This window comes from Brassica oleracea, unplaced genomic scaffold (genome assembly GCF_000695525.1).
Source record: "Brassica oleracea var. oleracea cultivar TO1000 unplaced genomic scaffold, BOL UnpScaffold01101, whole genome shotgun sequence".
NCBI lineage: Eukaryota > Viridiplantae > Streptophyta > Magnoliopsida > Brassicales > Brassicaceae > Brassica > Brassica oleracea.
Window position 1 is genome coordinate 1 of NW_013617667.1, and position 23,268 is coordinate 23,268.

Consider the following 23,268-nt stretch of genomic DNA (forward strand, 5'->3'; position numbering starts at 1 on the left):
GACAAAGCCCGTCTATTGCAGTTTGTGACTGGAACCTCTAAGGTAAAGAAAACATGTTTGGTTTGTTTCATTAAGATAAGATTGTTTTTTTTTTTTCAAAGTGGGAAACTGACGTTTTGAACTCAACAACACAGGTACCTCTGGAAGGATTTAGTTCCCTTCAAGGAATTTCAGGGGCACAGAAGTTTCAGATCCACAAGGCATATGGAAGCGCTAATCACTTGCCGTCTGCTCATACCTGGTAAAAAAAAATCTCAATCCTCCAATGAAACTATTCTCTGATGGATGATGGATGACCACAAATATTAATATATATGCAAAACTGTTTTGTTTGCAGTTTCAATCAGTTAGATCTGCCAGAGTACCCGTCTAAGGAACATCTGCAGGAGAGGCTGCTGCTTGCAATCCATGAAGCAAGTGAAGGATTCGGATTTGGTTAAAACAAAAGCCAGCTTCCTTTTTTTTTTTTTTTGCTATTTCATTCTATACATATACCTTTTGGGCAAAACGAATGATTTTCTGTAATTCGCACTCTCTACTCGAACGTCCTTTTAAAAGAGTATGTTCAATAGATATTTTTATCCCCTACTTTGCAGAGAAATTTATATGGAAAGGCACTTCCTATGAAAATCATAACACAAATAACCACTCTCTCTATTAGAAAGCACTTCCACCCCTTATTCAAATACTCTTCGAAAAGCTTCATATGAAAGCATTGATCAGAGATCATTTGAAAAGAATTATCATTTAGTAAATATTTTTTTAACAAATGTTGATTAGATAATGTAGAACATAATGCTAATACTAATAACATCCAAACATGTGTTATACTCAGCATAAAATATGGTTAAAACTTATTTCTCTTGTGAGTTGGCATTTACCTTTCCAAAGTAGTACTACACCACACATCTCCAATAAACTTCAAAAAATTTAATTCATCTGGCCTTTCTTGATCCGACAATACATTTTTACCTAATTTAGTTTCTACAATAATCTTTTTTCCTATCAGTCAACCAACAAAACTCATCTTCCTCATCATCCATATCCAGAGAAATTAACATGTACGAACATAAGACACTTACCAACCGCACTCAAAACCCATATGTTGGGTCTTTCAACATCGGTCTTGAATCTGATTTCATTGTGTTTTTCGACAAGTGAAGCTTCTTTATGAGTTTCTTCTCTCTTTTTTTTTCAATACCAAGAGGTTCGGGTCGAAGCCCGTAATTCTCTCAGGCCCGAAAACACATCATGTTGTCCCATTGGCCACTCTAACTTGGGACCTCTGACACATTGTCCAGGAATCCTTTCCAGTTAAGCTAATGACCTATGGCTACAAGTCTCTTCTCTCATTTCCCATATCTATCTTTCATTAAGTTTTAATTAGCTTCTTTTATTGTTTTGCCGTCAAGCTTTTTTCCGGCTAATTTCATCGCAACAATAACAATGATGGAGGATAGTGACTTTTTCAAAATGTTTAGGGGGAAACCTTTAGAGAATCGTACATTAAAGCAAAGTCAAGGAATCACTTTCAGAAATGCACCACTTAATCAGGCTGTTTGGAAAAATGGAAGCCAAACTAATGATACAGGTCAATTGAGTACAAAAGTAGGAGATAAATAGAGGGGTAACAGACATAATAATACATATACAATTCCGTATAAACTGTCTGAAGCGGAGTCTGCTGCTAAGAGAAGAGACGATATATGTTATACTTGTGATGAAAAGTGGTCCAAGGCGCACAATTGTTGCAACAGAAAGGTGTATGTGATAGTGGTTCTAAAGGAAGATGAAATGGATGAAGAGTTTCATGATTCCGTTGAAGATGTGAATGATATGGTTGTAGAGGTGATGGAATTGTCACTATTCTCATTTTTTGGACGTTCCTCACCAAAAACAACGAAGATGTGTAGTTGAATTAGCAAGACGAAGGTACTGGTGATGATAAATAGTGGAGCTACACATAATTTCATCTCCCCCAAAGATTGTCTCTAAAGCTCAATTGAAGATGATAGAGCATAAATCGAAGATGCAGATCAAAGTGGGTACGGGAATTGTGGTTACTGAACCAGGGGTTTGCACACAGGTTTCTTTGATGGTACAGTCAGTTGATTTGAAGAATGATTTTATAATTTTAGAACCTAGCAGTGTCGATATCATCCTTTGTGTTCAATGGCTTCGAATCTTAGGGAAGTCTGAAGTTGATTGGGAGAATCAGACACTTTCTTATCTGTTAGAGAACAAGAAATGGACATTGAGAGGTGATCCGTCTATTTTTTAACAAGGAGGTGGGTTTGGATATGGTTTCACTCGTGCTTGGTTTGCAATCAGTGGAAGAATCTCAGAGACATAACGAAGCAATTTCGATAGAAAATTCAACAAGTTCTGGAACATTTTCAAGAAGGGTTTGCTGAGCCCAAACAGTTGCCTCCTAAACGAGGGTATCAGCATTCAATTTAATTAATCCCTGGGACCAAACCTATTTGTATGAGACCGTATAGATATCCCCACTCTCACATGGAAGAGATGGAGAAGTTAGTTGATGAAATGCTTTAATCTGGTGTGATAAGGCAAAGTAGAAGTCCTTATGCAAGTCCAGTACTCCTGGTAAAGAAGAAGGACAAATTTTGGAGGTTTTGTGTTTATTACCGTGGAGTAAAAAAACCTACAATACCGGATAAATTACAATATTATTAAATAAAATAAATAAATTAATTATATATTTTCTTTAATTTTATTAAGGGAAAATTTTACTTTTACACTTTTTTTGGTACCACAATTCAACTATCCCACCAACCAAAGGACATTTTCATACATACCACATTCAATAATGTGTAAAACACTAAACTAACCTTACCTTATCTTCAACCCATCATCCTCTTTCTCTCTCCCGTCGAGATCCACTGTCTCTCTCCCGTCGCTCTCCGTCGAGATACACCGTCTCTCTCTGTCGAGATTCATCGTCTCTCTCCATTGAGATCCATTGTCTCTCTTTGACGCAGCCTGCGACAAAGCGATTACAGAGAACCGAGATTTAAATCTACAAAATGTCGACTCATGTACGAGATTCACAACTTGTAAGTCTCTAATTTGTGTTTTTTTTTTTAATTTTCTTCTTTCTGCTGTCAAAAAATCAATGACGATTGGTTCAATGATGAACATTGAGTTCTTAAAAATCTGGATTCAAGTAATTTTAGGATTTGCTTCTTTCTATTATCCAAAATACAAATAAGGTTGATATGTACTTGTCACTTGAATAGTTCTGGTTAAGATTAATATTTTCGGATAGTGAACATTGCATTTTACAGAATTATAATCCCTTATAAATCTTGATTTCAGGATATTGTTAAAAGAACAACTCAGCGATTTATAAGTCTTTATAAAGAAATTTTTAAACAAGAGTTGATCGCATATGTCTATAAAAAACATATAAATGAGTGAACTTGAGAAGTCTTGTATTTTATTATCATATATTCTTTGTAAGACTGTTACTGAAATACATAAACATTATGCTTGAATAAAGTATCTTTAGATCATGATTAAAAGTTAATATCATTTTTTTATTTTGTTTCGCAGTTAGATAGCAATGAATTTTGCACATCTTTGAGATTGCCTCCGAGGATTTATGAAGCTGGAACAGAACCACCAGACAATCCAAAAGTAATTATCCATCATTCAAATATGGATTATGTCTATAAGGTAGCTGATATATTAGGAAAGGAAGAGTTTACTCAGATAGAGAATTCTCACATTGGAAGCATTGTGAAGCTGGCTAGAAGGATTTAGTTTTCAGAGGATATGTTCCATTGTCTCATGCAACAAAGAATTCTGAATATTATGATTTTACGACTTAGATATATGGCTCTGCTTTAATTTAGAAAGTTAATAGGTAAATTTATATTTCAGTAAATTTATAACACCTTATTAAAAAATGGTTTATAAACTCTTATAAAATCAATCGAGTTTAGGATATACAAAGGCCTATTTACAAAGACTTATAATTCTATGTAAATTAATTTATAAAGGCCTATATATAATATATATAAGCTTATAAATTGGTATAAAATATTAATAATTATTTTCAAGAGCTCATAAAATCAGTTCTAAACATTATCTATGTTTTTGCAAGCATAAATTTTCTATTAAGGTTAATAAACAAAATTACTTAAGATTTATAAAGGCTTATATAAAGTAATTAGCCAAAGCTTATAAATGTGTTATATAAACAAATTATAGGAGTTATTAAGGGGTCCCAGTTATTAATTACTTGCAAATAGTTTATAAAAATCAGATATAAAAGATTTCATAAAACAAAGAATTAGGATTTATAAAGTCCTATAAATAATCAAAATAACTTATAAATATGTATAAATTAATTTATAAAGGCTTATAAATAATATATAAAGGCTTATAAATTTATATAAGATAGAAAGTAAATGTTAAGAAGAGCATATTGGTTTAAGCTTCTTACTATTACCAAACCATGTCCCCAAAACCACACCCTTCAACTCTAAACTCTAAGTTTAGATTAATTAATCATAGGGATATAAATGTATATTTACCCTTTAATGAAACATATTTTTGTAATTTTCCTAACTGGAGGCTCTCTTGGTGAAAAAAACTAAAAAAACATAAAAAACTGGTTCACAAATTATAATCTCTTATAAAACTCAGATATTATAATGGCTTATAAAGTGTTACAAAATTAGTGATAAAAAAATGTATTAGAATTTATAACAGAATTAATGTATTATACATTCATATTGTAATGTATAAGGATTTATAAAAACAAAATGTAGAATTCTGAATATTATGAGTTTATGACTTTTATTTATGGCTCTTCTTTAATTTAGAAAGTTAATAGGTAAATTTGTATTTCAGTAAATTTATAACACCTTATTAAAAATGGTTTATAAACTCTTATAAAATCAATCGAGTTTAGGATCTACAAAGGCTTATTTAGAAAGACTTGTAATTCTATGTAAATTAATTTATAAAGGCCTATATATTATATATAAAGCCTTATAAATCGGTATAAAATAATGTAAGGACTTATACAACTATTTTTCTACGCGTATTTGGTGAACTTTGTTTGTAAAATTCTAAATATTATGAGTTTATGTCTTGGATTTATGGCTCTGCTTTAATTTAGAAAGTTAATAGGTAAATTTGTATTTCAGTAAATTTATAACACCTTATTAAAAATGGTTTGTAAACTCTTATAAAATCAATCGAGTTTAGGATATACAAAGGCCTATTTATAAAGACTTATAATTCTATGTAAATTAATTCATAAATGCCTATATATAATATATAAAGGCTTATAAATCGGTATAAAATATTAATAATTATTTTCAAGAGCTATAAAATCAGTTCTAAGCATTATCTATGTTTTTGCAAGCATAAATTCTCTATTAAGGTTAATAAACAAAATTACTTAAGATTTATAAAGGTTTATATAAAATAATTAGCCAAAGCTTATAAATGTGTTATATAAAAGAGTTATCCCGAAAGTGGATGATCACCAATTTGCATGGATTCTATGGTATATCTGGAAAGACTAAAGTCTTTAGTAATATTGATATAGACCCCATAGATACTCTTAATTTGGCAGAGATCGAATCCACTCTATGTGCGGAGGCACAAACTCTGCATACAAAGGTGGTACCAAACATAGAAGTGGAGAATTTACCATCATTTCCAGGACGATGGTGTTTTGTGGATGCATCCTAGAAAGAATGTGCCCCAATGGCCGGACAAGGTTGGTATAGCACTTTAGAAAGTTTTGACGGTTTGATGGCTGCAAGGAATGTTAGGGCTCCTCTGTCTCTCCTTCACGCGGAGATGGAAGCACTACTTTGGGCTATGGAATGTATGCAAAACTTACGTCAATTTCAGGTCACATTTGCAACGGATTGTTCCCAATTGGTGAAAATGGTTTCGGAACCAGAGGAATTTCCAGCTTTTGAAGCTTACTTGGAAGATCTCAAGATTTTGAAGGATAGTTTTCACATCTCACAGATCATTCATATCTCGCGGACGCAAAATAAAAAGGTGGATAGCCTAGCACGGGGTGCCAGGAGACAGCTGTCTTTCGTTGTCCATATGAATGCGGAGCAACCTTTTTGGTTTTCAGAGGCTACATGAGTCTCTTTGTTGTTGTCAAAAAAAAAACAAATTATAGGAGTTATTAAGGGGTCCCAGTTATTAATTACTTGCAAATAGTTTATAAAAATCAGATATAGGATTTTATAAAACAAAGAATTAGGATTTATAAAGTCCTATATATAATCAAAATAACTTATAAAGATGTATAAAATAATTTATAAAGTCTTATAAATAATATATAAAGGCTTATAAATTTATATAAGATAGAAAGTAAATGTTAAAAAGAGCATATTGGTTTAAGCTTCTTACTATTACTAAACCTTGTCCCCAAAACCCCACCATTCAACTTTAAACCCTAAGTCTAAATTAATTAACCCTAGGGATATGAATGTATATTTACCCTTTAATGAAACTTATTTTTGTAATTTTCGTAAATGGAGGCTCTCTTGGTGAAAGAAACTAAAAAAAAGCATAAAAACTGGTTCACAGATTATAACCCCTTATAAAACTCAGATAATATAATGGCTTATAAAGTGTTACAAAATTAGTGATAAGAAAATAATGTATTAGAAACAAAATTAATGTATTATACATTCATATTGTAATTCATAAGGATTTATAAAAAACATAATGCATTAGAATTATGAAAAATCACTTATAACCCATTGTAAAACTCAGTTATACGATATTGTAAGGGTTTATAAAATGCTATATAATAAGTAATAAGAGTTTATGAAAAAAACAATTAGTAAATGCTTATAAATTTATAAGTATTTAATTAAGACTTATAAAAATGTGTCACATAACAAATATTGCATATGGGCCCATAAAAATACATGGGTTTTTTCTTTACTAAAATAATGATATGTAAAGACCAATAGTAGAAAACGCCTTATGCGTAATGAGAATGTGATATGGTCTAGTGGTAAGATGAGGTGCCTTAATCCTTCAGTTTATCTAAAACGGGGTTCGAGTCGAGATTCATACAATTATCTCGCAGAACAAATCATTATCATCATCACGTTGTTTGTAAAACAAATTGGAGACAAGATTTCTGAATGGGAATGTGAATCTTCTCCCATGCTTTCTCTACCACATCTACTTGAAAAATATGATAATTTTGACTTTTCAGATCCATATACAACAAGTCCCACCGAGTGTAAACCTCTCTAAAACAAAAACATGAAACATGTACATTAAAAAATAGAATTTATAACCCATTATAAGAATTTGATTAAACTCCTATATATTTATATTAAAGAAAGTTATATGTACCTTATTGCTGACAAGACCACTTGAATTTTTTTAATAAGTACGTTACAAGAATTTATAAAAATTTATAATTATGAACGTTAAGGTAGGAGTTTTTAAAAATACCTCAAATGCATTACTACTTCCAACAACAGGCGAATCATGAGTATTGGAAATTTCATCATCTCGTGTCTGAATCATATTTGACATAATCAATAGTAATATTTGTGTTCCTCTCTGAAACATAAAAACATGAAGCCAGTAATAAATCTTGTACAGTTATTTTATAAGGTTGTTATAAACATTAAAGTTGTCATAACTACATGAAAGAAATTTCTACTTCCAGCAATACGCAAATCATGAGTAATTAAACGTCATCCCGTGTCTAAACCATATTTGACCTAATCAATGGTGATATTTGTGTTTTCCTCTGAAAACATAAAAACTTAAGGCTAAATTTATAATCTTTTACAGCTTTTTTTATAAGGCCTTATAAATATAAAAGTTGTAATAAATACCTCAAGGGGATTACTATTTACTCCAATAGGCAAATCATGAGTAATTAAAACTTTATCCCGTGTCTGAATCATAATTGACACAATCATTGGTGATAACTGAGTTCTTCTCTAAAACATTAAAAAACATAAAACTAATAGTGAATCTCCAAAATACATAATTATGTTTATAATGTCTTATAAATGTAAAAATTGTAATAAATACTGCTAGGGCATACTTCCAACAATAAGCAAATCATGAGTACTACATACTACCTTGTAAAGTAAATGATAACTCTTATAAACGAAAATGTTAGCAAAGAGTTTCATGTAGTTACCTTAATGGTTACACATAGATGAAGGCCTCCATTCTTTGAAGTTTGTTCAGATATGATGTTACTTAACGATCATTCCTAATAAATACTAGAGGAAGCTCTTTTGAACCAAAGTTTAATTATGAAGGTGAGACATAGCTAAGATTTATACTGTTTCTGTTGTCATCAATTCCAAAATCTTCTAAAATAACCCCAATCAAATCATTGTAGATCATATCTTCATAAATCATACTAAGAGAAGATCTTCGTTCATCATCGGCCATGAAATCCCAATGAATTCCATTTATTAGTTTCCATTCTCCACATATAGAACACATTTCGATCATCATAATCTGATTATAAGAATATGGGGATCATAGAAAGAAAAAATATATTCAACACAAATGTACTCAAAGCAGGAATGATCAACAAGATATATCAAAAAACGATAATACATAACACTATGTTCTTCATTGATAAATATTTATAAGGTTTTATAAATTTGAGATTTAAAAACTTCATGAGAAAATCTTCGTCTTCCTTCCCAGAAAATGACGATTTTGAGAAATCAAACTAAAATTACAGAAAGAGATAAAAATCACCATATATTATCCTCTCACCTTTGTTACTCGTTAGGGGTGAGAGATTGTCTTGTTCGTTTGAGCTTGTATTCTTCGTCAAATCTCGCCGGAGAACTCGTCAATGTCATCCAATCTTGCCGGAGAACTCGTCAGCGTCGTCGAATCTCGCGGGAGAACTCGTCAGCATCATCAATCTCGCCGGAGAACTCGTCAGAATCGTCGAAGCTCGTCGGATTTTATCACCGAAGAGAATTTGATGGATTTTTCGATTTGGGAGCTCTGTAAATCGTGGGAGAAAGAAGCTAGGTTTATTTTTGATTAGTTAGGGGTACAATTGTATTTTACCTATTAAAATTTTAAAGGTAAAATTGGTTAAGGTATAAATGAAAAGTGGTACAAGAAAAGTGGTAGTTTTGACAAATTCCCTTTTACAAATGCAAAAGCTCTTCTAAAAATTATATGAGAATATTGACCAGAGAACATTTGGAGAGTATTAACATTTAGTAAATTGTTTTCTAACAAATATTTATGGGATAATGTAGAGTATATTGTTAATGCCAATAACATCCAAACATTTTCTATACTCATCATAAAATATCGTTAAAACTTATTTCTCTTGTGTGTTGGCATTTACCTTTCCAAATTTGCACTACACCCACCACACATCCCCAATAAACTTCAAAAAATATAATTCATCTAGTCTTTCTTGATCCGACAATACATTTTTACGTAGTTTAGTGTCTACAGTAATCTTTTTCCTATCAGTCAACCAACAAAACTCATATTCCTCATCTTTCATATCCAGAGAAATTACATGTACGAACATGAGACAATTACCAACCGCACTCAAAGCCCATCTGTTGGGTCTTTCAACATCGGTCTTAAATCTGATTTCATTGTTTTTTTCGAACATCAGCTTAAAACTCCAAGTAAGCTTCTCTACGAGTTTCTTCTCTTTTTTTATACTAGGAGGTTCGGGTCGAAGCCCGTAATTCCCCCGGTCCAAAAACACATCATATCATATTTGTTTTATCCCATCGGCCACTCTAACTTCGGACCTCTGACACAATGTCCAAGGATCCTTTCCAGTTAAGCTAATGACCTATGGTTACAAATCTCTTCTCTGCTTTGCCATATATATCTTTCATTATCTTTTAATTAGTAGTTTTTTTCATCGAGCGTTGGTCTTGGACATGCAATGGGCATTGGTCTCTTTATCATAAACCAGAAAAATATTCAGCATAATATATAAAAATAAAAAATTACTTAATTTAGTTATACTAGTATATTATTATTAAGTTTAAATTGATTTATTTAAAAGAGCTGAATTTGATGATACATATTTTAATTCAAACTTGTAGTTAAATAATATTTTAAACATTTTATACATAAAATTATTTATTTTTGAAAAATAGGAATATCTAATAAATAAAAATCAGTTATTCATATTTAATGATAAATTACAGTAAACTGTTAATATAAGGTTACAACGACCTAAGTAAGTGATGCATATAATAACGGCACCTAAAATAATTTACTGAACTTATAAAATCCCACTCTTCAATTGTTTTCTTATTATTTACTAGGGGGATTGCCCCCGCGCAAGCACGGAATTGTGGACAGAGTTCTTGTTTCATCTCAATATTTTTAGGGTTATTGTACCTGTGAATTTTGCGTTTTGGGTTGGTCATTGTTTTTCAAGTTTTTTATTGTTATAGGGTTAGAGTTGTGATGATGAACTGTGTATGCACTGTTCTCCACTCATGAATGACTAAACTGTGTTAGTAATGTGATTGATATAGTTCGTGGTGTTGTTTTCTATGTCACTGAGACTTATTGTTTGTTTGTCTTTTTAATTTAATACTTGTACTGTTGAGATTACATAAATTATATTAAGGTTGTTGAAAGTACATTTTGTTTCTGGATATTTAATTTCTCCAGTTTAGTTGTGTGTATTAAGTAATATTTTTTTTATTCTTATTATGTTGGTTATATGTTTTTATTTTTATTTTTAAACTTGTTGATTTTACCGGACATTTAAAACAAATACATGAAGACTTGTAGAAATAACTATAAAATGAGTGACAATTAGTACTTAGGCCTTAATGAGTTTTGAACGAATATATGTATTTCTCATAAGAAGATAATAACATTGGCATGTTGACATTGAGCATGTAAGCTATTTTCATAAGACAAGAGGAGTGAGCAGGTGAAGATGTTGTTTCCGCCTTTGTGTCTGTTGGGATTGTCTCTTGTATCTCCTGATGTGGCTGTGTTTGTTTCTATTTTATTTGAAGGGTAATATGTAAACAAAAATCATTGTTAGTTGTATTTATCAGAGTTGTAACTTACTCTGTTTTTTTGTTTAGGTAATTTCACTGATCTTGGTTGTCGTCTTCGTCTTCTTCGTAGCCATCTGTGAAAGTAAGTTTGTAAATTGTTAAATAACTGGCCGTGTAGTTTGTATTTGTTTAGCTAGCTCAATGTATGTGTCGTTGAGTTTTAGTTGAGTTGATTGGTTGGGTATATTTGTTTTGAAGTTTATTTACAAGATTAGAAAAAAAGCGAGGTGATCATTAATGATTCGTCTTTTTTGGGATTCTAGTTTTTTGTATTTTGATTGTTTGGGTTATTGTGGTTTCTTTCAAGCTGTAAAATAAAGATTTGTGTAAAATTATATTGATAAGTAAGGGAGATAAATAGACGACCACAAATCTTGGGTAGAAAATATTTTTGATTATTGATGTTAGCACAATATAGACAGTAATATAAAGGGAATTATGTGTTGATTGTTTTTTACGGATCAATGAGGAAACGGATAACGACTCGAGTTGTTTCTTTAGTGAGGTCAGATCCCTGGACAGAACGGATTTTCCCAACCACATCTGGGAGTTCTAGGTTTGTGTTCCCAATCACTTGGAGATTGTCGAACATTCTAATCTTGACTGGAGATTGATCTCAGGAGCACCCGTGATGACTTCATCAGTAATGGTTAGTGAGATGAAACAAATGAGGAATGGGTGATCAGTTATATTGTACATGCTTGAGCACCTAGCAACCTCAAAACGATCGACTTTCACAATGGAATCTGCTTTCTAAGATGGTTTGTAATGATTAGCACGTCCGACGGGAGTAAACCCATGAATCACGGAATCTGCAAATAAAATTATTCAACAAAGAATCAGAAAATCAATTAAAACAATTATGTTAAATAAGTGTGATAGATCGAAGATTAACTTACCTTTTCATCAAGAACGAGAACCATGATTCCCACAAACTCCATGTCTTTCTTGAAGTTCATGGAATCCCAAAAGCGAAGGAAGCCAGAGACTATGCTCTGACTACTACGACCAAGACGGAGAGACCCGAAGGTTGAGTGACGGACACCGGGATGCCGGTTTGAGGAACTGGAGAGATAGAGAGAAACGCTTTCTAGAAGATGGTTAAAACTAAGAGGAATCAATGAGTTTTGTGGAGATGCAGATTGGGTTCATCAAAGATGAGAATCATATATATAGGATTTTCAGAGGGGCTACAAATCAGGAACATTTATGATCAAGCGATTTAAGATGGGGACATGAAGAGTTCACCGGTGAAAAAATAGATTACGAACCGACACACGACGGAACTTTGTAACTCAGACTTGTTTGAGACAATGATGAAAAGAACTCAAACTCATGTTAAACGACAACAGTTTACAATATGAGAAAACTATAATTGTTTCAAACTTGAGCTTTTTTTTTATATAACGTGATGAATCCCATTTAAAAATGAAACCCATAATACATTTGTAGGCGCGACCCTCAGAGGAAGCCGAAGAAGCAAGGGCTTTCGACCTTCATAAATATAAATTAGGTTCGGCCATTAATGTACAAAGTATCATTCAGCTTAGTGGTATAAATGTTGGTGTTTATATCTCAATAACCCGGTTTGAGCCATGGGCTTGACACTTTTTCACAATTTTTAAAAGTAGGGCCCACAAAACGCTGACGTGACGCGTTGAGGAGTGAGCAAAAACTCAACTATTATAATATAGATTCCCAGTGTATTAATTTAGCATTTAATTGTCTATATATTTTTATAATCAATGCTACATTTTATACTTAAATCAATCGTAAATTTTAAAATAATAAAAAATTCTTGAATACTATTTTAATACTTTTAAGACTGGATATTTAGTTTTAAAATGAACTCTACTAAACCAAATTTTAAGTGTATTATTTTGTCAGCAACCATATTTTAAGTATACTTCATCAGAAGTTTACTAGAATACGATTTTAATTTTTTAATTTTGTATATTTCTTATATTTTTATTTTGCTTGTATTCTCTTCCATGTTTTTCATCCCCTCATCCCAAAAAAGCAAGATGTTGATCTATAAATTTTATTTATTTATTTTTTATTTATACTCAAATAAAGTTACAGGTTTGAACTATATGTTTTGTTTTACTGTTATTTTTGCTTAAAATCTTTCTATTGATTTTTCGAGGTTTGGAGGTATCTTTCATGTTCTTATGATTTACATATTTTTAAGATCCGAAGATTATTCGATACAGTAGACTTCAGTATACTTAAATCTCATGAAATATGATTTTTTTTTTCTTTATTCTTTCTCATAGTGTATCTTATTTTGAAGGTGTTCTTTTCCATGGCTTTCATTTCCCTTGATAAAATGTAAGATTTAGATCTCTAGATTTTAGATGTATATTTTGTGTTTATAATCAAATAAAGTTATAGATTCAAATATCATATTATTGCTTTGCTATTATTTTAGGTTAAAAATTGTTTTGAAGCTTTTTTCATATTTGAAGCTATTTTCACGTTTCTAAATGTACAAACTTCCAAATCTTAAATTTATCCAATATTGTAAACTTCTGATGGAATATGCTTAAAAATTAAGGCTAGTAGACTTCTAATAAAGTCTACAAAACTATGAATTTTAAGCAGACTTAATTTTTTTTTACTAAAATACAATTTTAAATTAATTTTAATGTGTTTCTCATAATACTATCTTATTTTGTAGGTATAATATTCTTTGATTTTCATCTCTTCTCTTAAGAATGTAGACTTAGATTTATAGATTTTAAATGTGTAATAATGTTTTTATATTCAAATAAAATTACAGATTCAAAGTTTATGTGTTTTTTCGCTACTATTTTTTTTTTTTTTTTTTTTACAAATTTGAAGCAAATTTCACGTTTTCTATATATGTATATTTTTAAGATTTTAAAATTATCCAGGACAGTAATCTACTTAAAGTTAAGGCTAGTAGACTTCAAAACCATGATTTTTAAGGATGAAGTCTACTAAAATATAATTTGAATATTTTTATGTCTTTTTCATAATTTGTTTTGTATGTATTCTCTTCCATTGTTTTCATTTCCCCCTTCCAAAAATGTAAGATTTTAACCTATAGATTTAAATTTGTATTTTGTGTTTATAGTCAAATAAGTTATAGATTCAAACTTCAGGTTTTAGCTTTGCTATTATTTTAACTTTAAAACTCTATTTTTGATTTGTTCAGATTTGAAGCTGTCAATTTTTACGTTTTCTAAATTTACATAGTTTCTGATCGGAAAGTTATCCGACACAATAGACCTCTAATGAAGTTTTCTAAAATATGATTATCAATTATTATTTTTAATTTTTCATAAATTTATCTTATTTTGCAGGTATTCTCTTATATGGTTTTCATCTCTTTCTCTTAAATATCAAATATTTAGATTTATAGATTTTAGATATACATTTTGTGTTTATACTCAAAAAAATTTCTTTGATATTATTTTAGTTTAAAATTCTATTTTTTATTTTAAAATTTAAAGTTGTTTTCACGTTTTTTAAATGTACATATTTCCAAATATGAAAATTATCCGATATAATAGATTTCTTATGAACTTTACTTAGAAGTTAAGGCCAGTGGCCTTGACAAAGATTTTACTGAACCATAAATTTTAAGTAGACTAAATGAAATATACTAAAATGTGATTTCATACTTTTTAACTCATTATTTTTTATATTTTAATTGTTATTAACATTATTTTATCAAAATTATAAGATTATATTTGAGCAATCAAGACTATGAATAATCAAACAAACTGTAAAAAAAAAATCTTATTAAATTTGCTTTGTAATAAATTATTATCATAGATTATTTACCTTGTAAAATTTAGAGAGCACCTTTTCGCTATTACAGATTTAGATGAATAAAAGCACAAACATAATAAAGCACATCTTCTAATTTCTATTGAAAATCAAATGTTTCTCTCTCCTATAACCAGTGTTTTTAAAACAATACCGATCTGGTGGTTGGACCAGGTTTGGCCTTGTAGCTGGGTTGGGTATAATAACTGGTTCGACCATAAATCGGTGAAATAGTCGGTTTGGATCTCAAAGTTATGAAACTTTAAAAAATCAATAACTATCAAAAATATATAAACTAACCATATGAAAAAAGTTTATATGTATAATGTTTTATATTTGATTTTTTATAATTTAATTTTTATGTATCATATATGTATAATGTTTAATATTTTATTTTTTATAATTTTATTTTTATGTACCATATTGAACCGTGATCCAAATAATTATCCGGTTCAGATTTCGGTCCGGTTTTACAAATACTGCATGTAACCAAGTGGCTCGTGTCTCTGTCTTATCTATAAGCTTATCTTCATCTTACCTCTTTTATCTTCCAGACTTTTGTTAATTTTATTATTTTCTATCTTCTACACCTTTGATTAAGCACGTGCATTCAGGGTCCCAATCGAGGTCCATTTTTGTCCAACCGGGTCTCGTTTTTTCAAGTTTATCAAAATCAGTCACATTCGGGTTATATGGAAGTTCGATTCAGGACCAGTTCAGGTTCTATCGGGTTCACGACAGGGTTGATAAATCTTCAGAGAACCGGTAAGACCCCATGTACTTTGGGCCCAATCGGTTCTTCGGTTTAAAAGTATCTGATTTGTATCTACTTTGTAACCAAAACATAAGTAAAATCGGTTCTTCTATTTTAAAATAGCTGATTTGTACCTATTTTTGTAACCAAAACATCAGTAAAATCAATTCAAAAATAAGAAAGGAACATCAAACGTAATTATTTAAAATCAAACGAAACGTAAACATAGTTATTGATAGAAATAAAATCAAATAAACAAAAGCATAAAACGAAAACCAAGTTCTCATGAAATGAGAAACATTATTCAATGAAAACAAAACCAAAATCTAAAAACTTCAAGCTTCAACCATCAACCTTCATGTAATAGATAATTATTTTACATGTTTAATAATATCTTAGTGTATTTTAGATACATATTAGGAATTGAGATCATGTTTGGTATAAGTTTTTTTTTGGGAATTTGGATGTTTTGGGTTCTATCGGGTATCCATTTAGATTCGGGATTGGTTTAGATAATACACATAACCTGAAATACCATAAAACAAGATTCATTTGGTATTTAATTATTTCGGATTGGGATGGGTTTGAATTCCTTTTTATCAGATCGGGTTTGGTTCGGGTTTTCTGGTTTAGTTTATTTGCCCAGACCTACATTTGATACTTCTTCTTTCTTTTTTGCAATATTTTTTCTAATTTTCTGCAATTCTCGTAATTTTTATGAATATGTTCAACATAAAAAAAAAGCAATTTAATTTAATCACACCTTCCCCGACATATTTCTTCCACCAGATTTTCTCTATTTTCTCCTCCTCTTTAATCCTTTTCGACTACCGAACTAAACCGTTCTAGAGTTTATATGTATGTTGAAAGTTGATATTATTACGGCTACTAGACTTGGCCTTAGAGTTCTTACTCTCAAAACGGTATTTTCTCCAGCTCAATCCCGCTTATTTTCTGCTTCTTCTCTTCTGTATCAAATGAGTTTACATAAACTGAGCAAAGCAAAACTAACTAGAATGATTGGTAGAAGCTTTGTCGTTGTTCCCTTACTATTTTTGGCGAAGCGCTTCATAAAGGATTCTCATTTTGGCAAGATTTTCGACGCCGAGATATGTGGACATGTATATGTGGACATGTGACTTTGTAGAATCGTAGGTGTGTTTCAAGTGTGTATATAGGTGGATGCGTCCATGTTAATACAAACATGTGGATATATAGTTGTTGATCGTTTGTAGATTGTGGAGTTATTGCAAATTGGGTCATGTTTAGTTGTCTAATTTTTTTTCACATTGCTTGTTTTTTTTTTTTTTTTTGAACCGATGTTAATTTTAACCAAGTGGTGAGCTTTTTGGTGTTTGATAAGTATTTCAGAAGAACTTTGTCAGCACAGATTTGTGAAACTCCAAAAGAGTGATAACAACTGTAAGAGGAATAAAGCGTGAAATATGCTCTTTGTTGAGAAAAAGGACGTTTAGGGACAGTGGTTAATCATCGATGAACCTGATAAGCACAAAGAAGTATTTTATAACCTTATCAAGTACGAATACAATCTCTAACCGCCAAATACAGTGTAGAGCCAAATTCTTGAAGAATTATTCTTCCAGGACCAAAGAAACAATTAACAAATTGCACAAAAGACCCAATACAACTCAATACAATATTTATACTAAGTTTGTTTGACTGTTTGACTCATAACTGTTTGCAACGACTTCCTCCACGCCATCGTCACTTCTCGACTTCATCTTTTCTTCTTTTTGCTACTAACTCCTCTCCAGTAGTTAACTTCTTCCTCACTACACACGACGGAGTCTATCAATACCCCCTTCCCGAAATTGAGCTTTCCCTCAAGCTCAAAGGTGGGAAAACTCTGCTCAAACTCCTTAATATTCATCCAAGTGTGCTCAAAATGTGGTAATCCCTTCTAACGAACCAACACTTCCAAAGTACCATGCTCATCATAGCGTGAATCCATCAACTCTTCAGGGTACAATACTAACTCTTTTGCATCTGTCAATGACGCCAGAAATGGCATTACCAAATGACCCATGCCAAGAACCGGTTTGAGCTGAGACACATGAAAAATGGGATGTATCTTGCAAGACTGAGGCAACTCCAAACGATATGTAACTTCTCCCACTCGTTCCAGAAACTTGAAGTGCCCATAAAACTTCCAGCAAGCTTCTGACAAAACCATTTGGTCACGTTGTTCTGTCGGTAAGGCCTTAACTTGAGAAAGACAGAAGACCCCACAGAGAACTGTAAATCCTTACGGTGTTCGTCTGCGCTATTCTTCATCAAATCTTTAGCCCTCAGAAGATGTATTTTTATATCTTCCAGCATAGCATCTCTGTCTCGCAACATGGTTTCTAACTCAAAGTTCTTTGTTAATCCTTCCTCAAACCACAACAAAGAAGGCGGCTTTCTGTTGGGTAAGCTTGAAGATAGCTTAAGTTATAAGTTTCCTATTTGTGTTAGGTTTATCTATAAGAGTTTAGGAAACTTATAATTAATAAGTCCAAATGAGTTTAGGAAATATAGAGATATATATATATGAGAGATCATGAGATGATCTAGTAGTGAGAGTTGAGAGCTTGAGGTTTTGAGAGAGTTTCCTCAAGAGATTAATAAGAAGAGTTCTTATATATTGTGTTACATACATTGGTGATCGTGTGACTTGGATACTAGATTTGGTATCAGAGCCATTCGATTCAATCATGGGAGATATAGTTGCGGCAGTAGAAAAACATAAGGGAGGAGGAACGTCTTCAATACAATGTCCGATGCTTACTATGACGAATTATACGGTATGGGCCGTAAGGATGAAGATACTTCTTAAGGTGCATAAAGCTTAGGAAGCAGTGGAGATAGAAGCTCCTAACACCGAGAAGAACAACTTAGCGCTGGCTCTGCTGTTCCAATCAATACCGGAAAGTCTTATAATGCAAGTCGGAGAGTTCGACATGGCAAAACAAGCATGGGATGCTATTAAGACAAGGCACGTAGGAGCGGAGCGTGTGAAGGAAGCTAGGCTTCAAACACTAATGTCTGATTTTGATCGTTTAAAGATGAAAGAAACAGAGAGTATTGATGATTTTGGTGGAAAGTTGTCTGAGTTAGCATCAAAATCCGCTGCTCTAGGATCAACAATCGAAGAAGCAAAGATTGTTAAGAAATTTCTTTCAAGTCTTCCGCGAAAGAAGTTTATACAGATTGTTGCCTCACTAGAACAAGTGCTTGATCTTAACACAACAAGCTTTGAAGATATTCTTGGACGCCTAAAGGCATATGAAGAACGGATCAGCGAAGAAAACCAAGAAGAAGATGATAAAGGACAAAAGCTATTATACGCAAGTAATGAAGGACAAACTAGCCATTCTGCTAGACCTCAAGGCGACCACTCTTCTCGACCTTACTACGATGGAGGAAATCGTGAGTACAATGATCCATATAGGGGCAGAGGTCGTGGAGGACGCTTCTTTGGTCGAGGAAGAGGTCGTGGTCGTTATAACGGAGGAAGAAACTATAATGGAGGCGGAGGAAGAGGAGAAAACAGAGACGCATCTCACATTACTTGCTATCGATGTGATAAGCTTGGTCACTTTGTGGCCCAATGTCCGGAGCTCTTATTGAAGTTGCAGGAAGCTCAAGAAGTTGATAATGCAGAGACACAGGAAGCCGACGAGCTCATGATGCATGAGATAGTGTTCCTAAATGAGAAGAAGGTGCTGCCAGAAAAGTACGAAAGCAATAGTCGAGGAGAAAACATTTGGTATCTTGACAACGGAGCATCGAATCACATGACTGGAGATCTAAGGTATTTTTCAAAACTCGATGATACGATCTCTGGAAAGGTACGTTTTGGAGATGACTCTCGTATAGATATCAAAGGCAAAGGCACAATCTCATTCACTGATATGAATGGAGATTCGAGAAGGATGACCGATGTTTACTTCATTCCGGAGCTAAAAAGTAACATCATCAGTTTGGGACAAGCAACAGAAGCTGGTTGTGACATAAGACTCCGTGGAGAGTTATTAACAATGCGTGATCAAACCGGGAAGCTATTAGTTTCAGCTAAAAGGTCGACAAATAGACTATACAAGGTGCGTATGGGTATAAAAGGAGGAACCTGTCTTTACTCAAAGGCAGAAGACGAGTCAAGTAGATGGCATGAGAGATTGGGGCATATAAATACGGAGACTATCCGGAACATGATGCAGAAGGAACTCGTTGAAGGTATATCTAAGGGTTTTATAGAGAAGAAAGTGTGTGGTTCTTGTTTACTTGGGAAACAAGCAAGACAAGCCTTTCCAAAATCTACCTCATACCGAGCTACAAAGGCGCTAGAGTTACTTCATGGGGATCTTTGCGGTCCCATATCACCGATGACACAAGCTGGTAACCGATACATCTTCGTTGTTATTGATGATCACACAAGGTATATGTGGTCGATGTTGCTAAAGGAGAAAAGTGAGGCTTTCAGCAAATTCAAGAAGTTAAGAATCATAGTTGAAAAGGAGATAGGAGAGAAAATACAAACCTTCAGAACAGACAGAGGAGGAGAGTTTGTAAGCCACGAGTTTGATGGTTATTGCGAAGGAGCAGGGATAAGGAGACATCTTACTGCGCCTTACACGCCACAGCAGAATGGCGTGGTCGAGAGAAGGAATCGAACCTTAATGGAGATGGCAAGAAGTCTTCTCAAACACATGTCAATGCCAAATTATCTTTGGGGAGAAGCCATAAGACACGCTACTTACCTCATTAACCGAGTAGCAACAAAAGCCTTGAGTGATAAGACTCCTTAAGAGATGTTGCGTGGAAAACGACCGAACATAAGCCACATACGAGTTTTTGGATGCGTAGGGTACGCAAAGATAGAGGGAGTACACTTGAAGAAACTTGATGATCGGTCACGAATGTTGGTGCATCTTGGTACAGAACCTGGATCAAAAGCATATCGTCTGTTTGATCCAAGCACACGAAGAATCATTGTGAGTCGAGATGTCGTTTTCGATGAAGAGAAAAGTTGGAACTGGAATAAAGAAGAGACAGAAAAGGGAAACGGCGGGAGCTTTTTTGTTACAGACAGCGTGTTTGGAGAAAATGGTGAAGCAAGCTTGGCTCCTAAGGCAATCACAAGCGGAGAAGAAACACAGGAAGCTTCTGAAACGGTAAGCTCTGGTTTAAAACAGAGCACAAGTGAAGCTGTTTGTAACGAAGATCAGTCGCAGTGTCTTAGAAGATAAGAGAAACAAACTCGTACACCAGCTTACCTCGAAGACTACATCCTATTGGCTGAGGAACTCGGAGAAGAAGTTCTGCTCTATCTAAACAACGAGCCGAGGAACTTTGAAGAAGCAAAGGGCTCGAAAGAATGGACAAGAGCTTGTGAAGACGAGATAGAGTCTATTGAGAAAAACAGAACATGGGATCTCGTTGATCTCCCGTTTGGTGCAAAACCAATAGGATTAAAATGGGTCTTCAAGCTAAAGCTCAACGCCGACGGAAGCATCAACAAGTTCAAAGCTAGATTGGTCGCAAAAGGTTATGTGCAGCTCAATACACCCACACCAAAAGATAGGTCGGGCCTTGTGTGTAGTAAGTATCGTAAACATCCGATACTCCTTCTGTAGTCTGTCGCATCTATCTCCCTCTCTTCCTCTGCTTTCGACAGAACGAGGCCGAGCTCCATAGGAGCTTGAACCGGATTACATTTTGCCATTCCCGCATTCTCAAGTATCTTCTTAGCATATCGGCTCTGATTGAGTGTAATCCCTTGATCATATTGAACTACTTCCATTCCAAGATAATAGGTCAGTCTCCCGAGATCACTCATGTCAAAACTTCGAGCCATGCTCTTCTTGAACTCGTCAATAAGTTTCTTGCTAGTTCCCGTCACAAACCTATTGGTTTTGCACCAAACGGGAGATCAACGAGATCCCATGTTCTGTTTTTCTCAATAGACTCTATCTCGTCTTCACAAGCTCTTGTCCATTCTTTCGAGCCCTTTGCTTCTTCAAAGTTCCTCGGCTCGTTGTTTAGATAGAGCAGAACTTCTTCTCCGAGTTCCTCAGCCAATAGGATGTAGTCTTCGAGGTAAGCTGGTGTACGAGTTTGTCTCTCTGATCTTCTAAGACACTGCGACTGATCTTCGTTACAAACAGCTTCACTTGTGCTCTGTTTTAAACCAGAGCTTACCGTTTCAGAAGCTTCCTCTGTTTCTTCTCCGCTTGTGATTGCCTTAGGAGCCAAGCTTGCTTCACCATTTTCTCCAAACACGCTGTCTGTAACAACAAAGCTCCCGCCGTTTTCTTTTTCTGTCTCTTCTTTATTCCAGTTCCAACTTCTCTCTTCATCGAAAACGACATCTCGACTCACAATGATTCTTCGTGTGTTTGGATCAAATAGACGATATGCTTTTGATCCAGGTTCCGTACCAAGATGCACCAACATTCGTGACTTTCTTCTATAAACCAGGTCAAATGGAGTAGCTTTTAAGGATGTATGAAAGGAAGAGTTATACCAGAATTCAGCCCAAGCAAAATACTGACTCCATTGCCTCGGATGGGACGAAGTAAAACACCTTAAGTATGACTCCCAGCAGCGATTAATCACCTCTGTTTTCCCATCTGATTGTGGGTGATATGCTGTAAAGAACTTCAGTTTGGTACCAGGAAATTTAAAACATTTCCTCCAAAAGCTACTTAGGAACACTCTGTCATGATCATATATAATATAGACAAAGGAAACCCATGTATTCTGACAATCTCCTTCACAAACTTCTCTGCAACTGAATGAGCCGTATAAGGATGCTTCAATGTAAAGAAATGAGCATACTTACTCAAACTATCCACCACTACACAAATTGCATCCACTCCATTAGATTTAGGTAACCCTCCAATAAAATCCATAGATAGTTTCTCCTACATCTAATTCGGTATCGGAATAGGCTCAATAAGCCGGCTGTAGACAAGGTTGAGGTTTTGTCTGTTTGGCACACATTACACTCCGCCACAAACTTCTGCACATCCTTCTTCAAATTTGGCCAGTGAAATAATCTTGGAGTCCGTTTAGTCGTCTTTAACACCCCTGAATGACCTCCCATCATACCACTGTGATATTCCTCCAAGATCATAGCAATGTGTTTTGATCCTTTCCGTAAAACTAGTCTATCTTTATAGAAAAGATGATCACCTTTCACAGTATAACCGGTTTTTCACACGAACCAAACAGGAAGTCACGCAAGGTTTGTTGAATATGCTCATCTCCATCAATTTTATCAAACACATCTTGCATCTGAAGAGTAGAGACTTGTGTCAAGGCCATCATCAACTCGATTACTGTGAAAGACTGTTCCATCATAATGCGCGAAAGACCATCAGCTACCTTGTTATCAATACCAGCTTTATATATGATTTCAAAATCATATCCTAAAAGCTTGGTAAGCCACTTCTGATAGTCCATAGAAACATCCCTTTGATCAAGCAAAAACTTCAAACTCTTTTGGTCAGTAAAAATTGTGAATCTTCTCCCCATTAGATAGTGTTTCCATTTCTTCACCGCCATTACAATAGCCATAAGTTCTATTTCATAAACCGGCTTCAATTTCTCTCTACCAGTCAA

The 23,268-nt window shown here is 33.5% G+C and overlaps 1 long non-coding RNA gene across 1 annotated transcript; it reads left to right on the top strand.

Annotated features, from left to right (window-relative positions):
• LOC106320875 lies at positions 1–585 on the top strand. The gene is made up of 3 exons (XR_001265936.1): positions 1–42; positions 135–241; positions 338–585. It is a non-coding gene; the product is annotated as an uncharacterized LOC106320875 (long non-coding RNA).
• Positions 586–23,268: the final 22,683 nt, after the last annotated feature.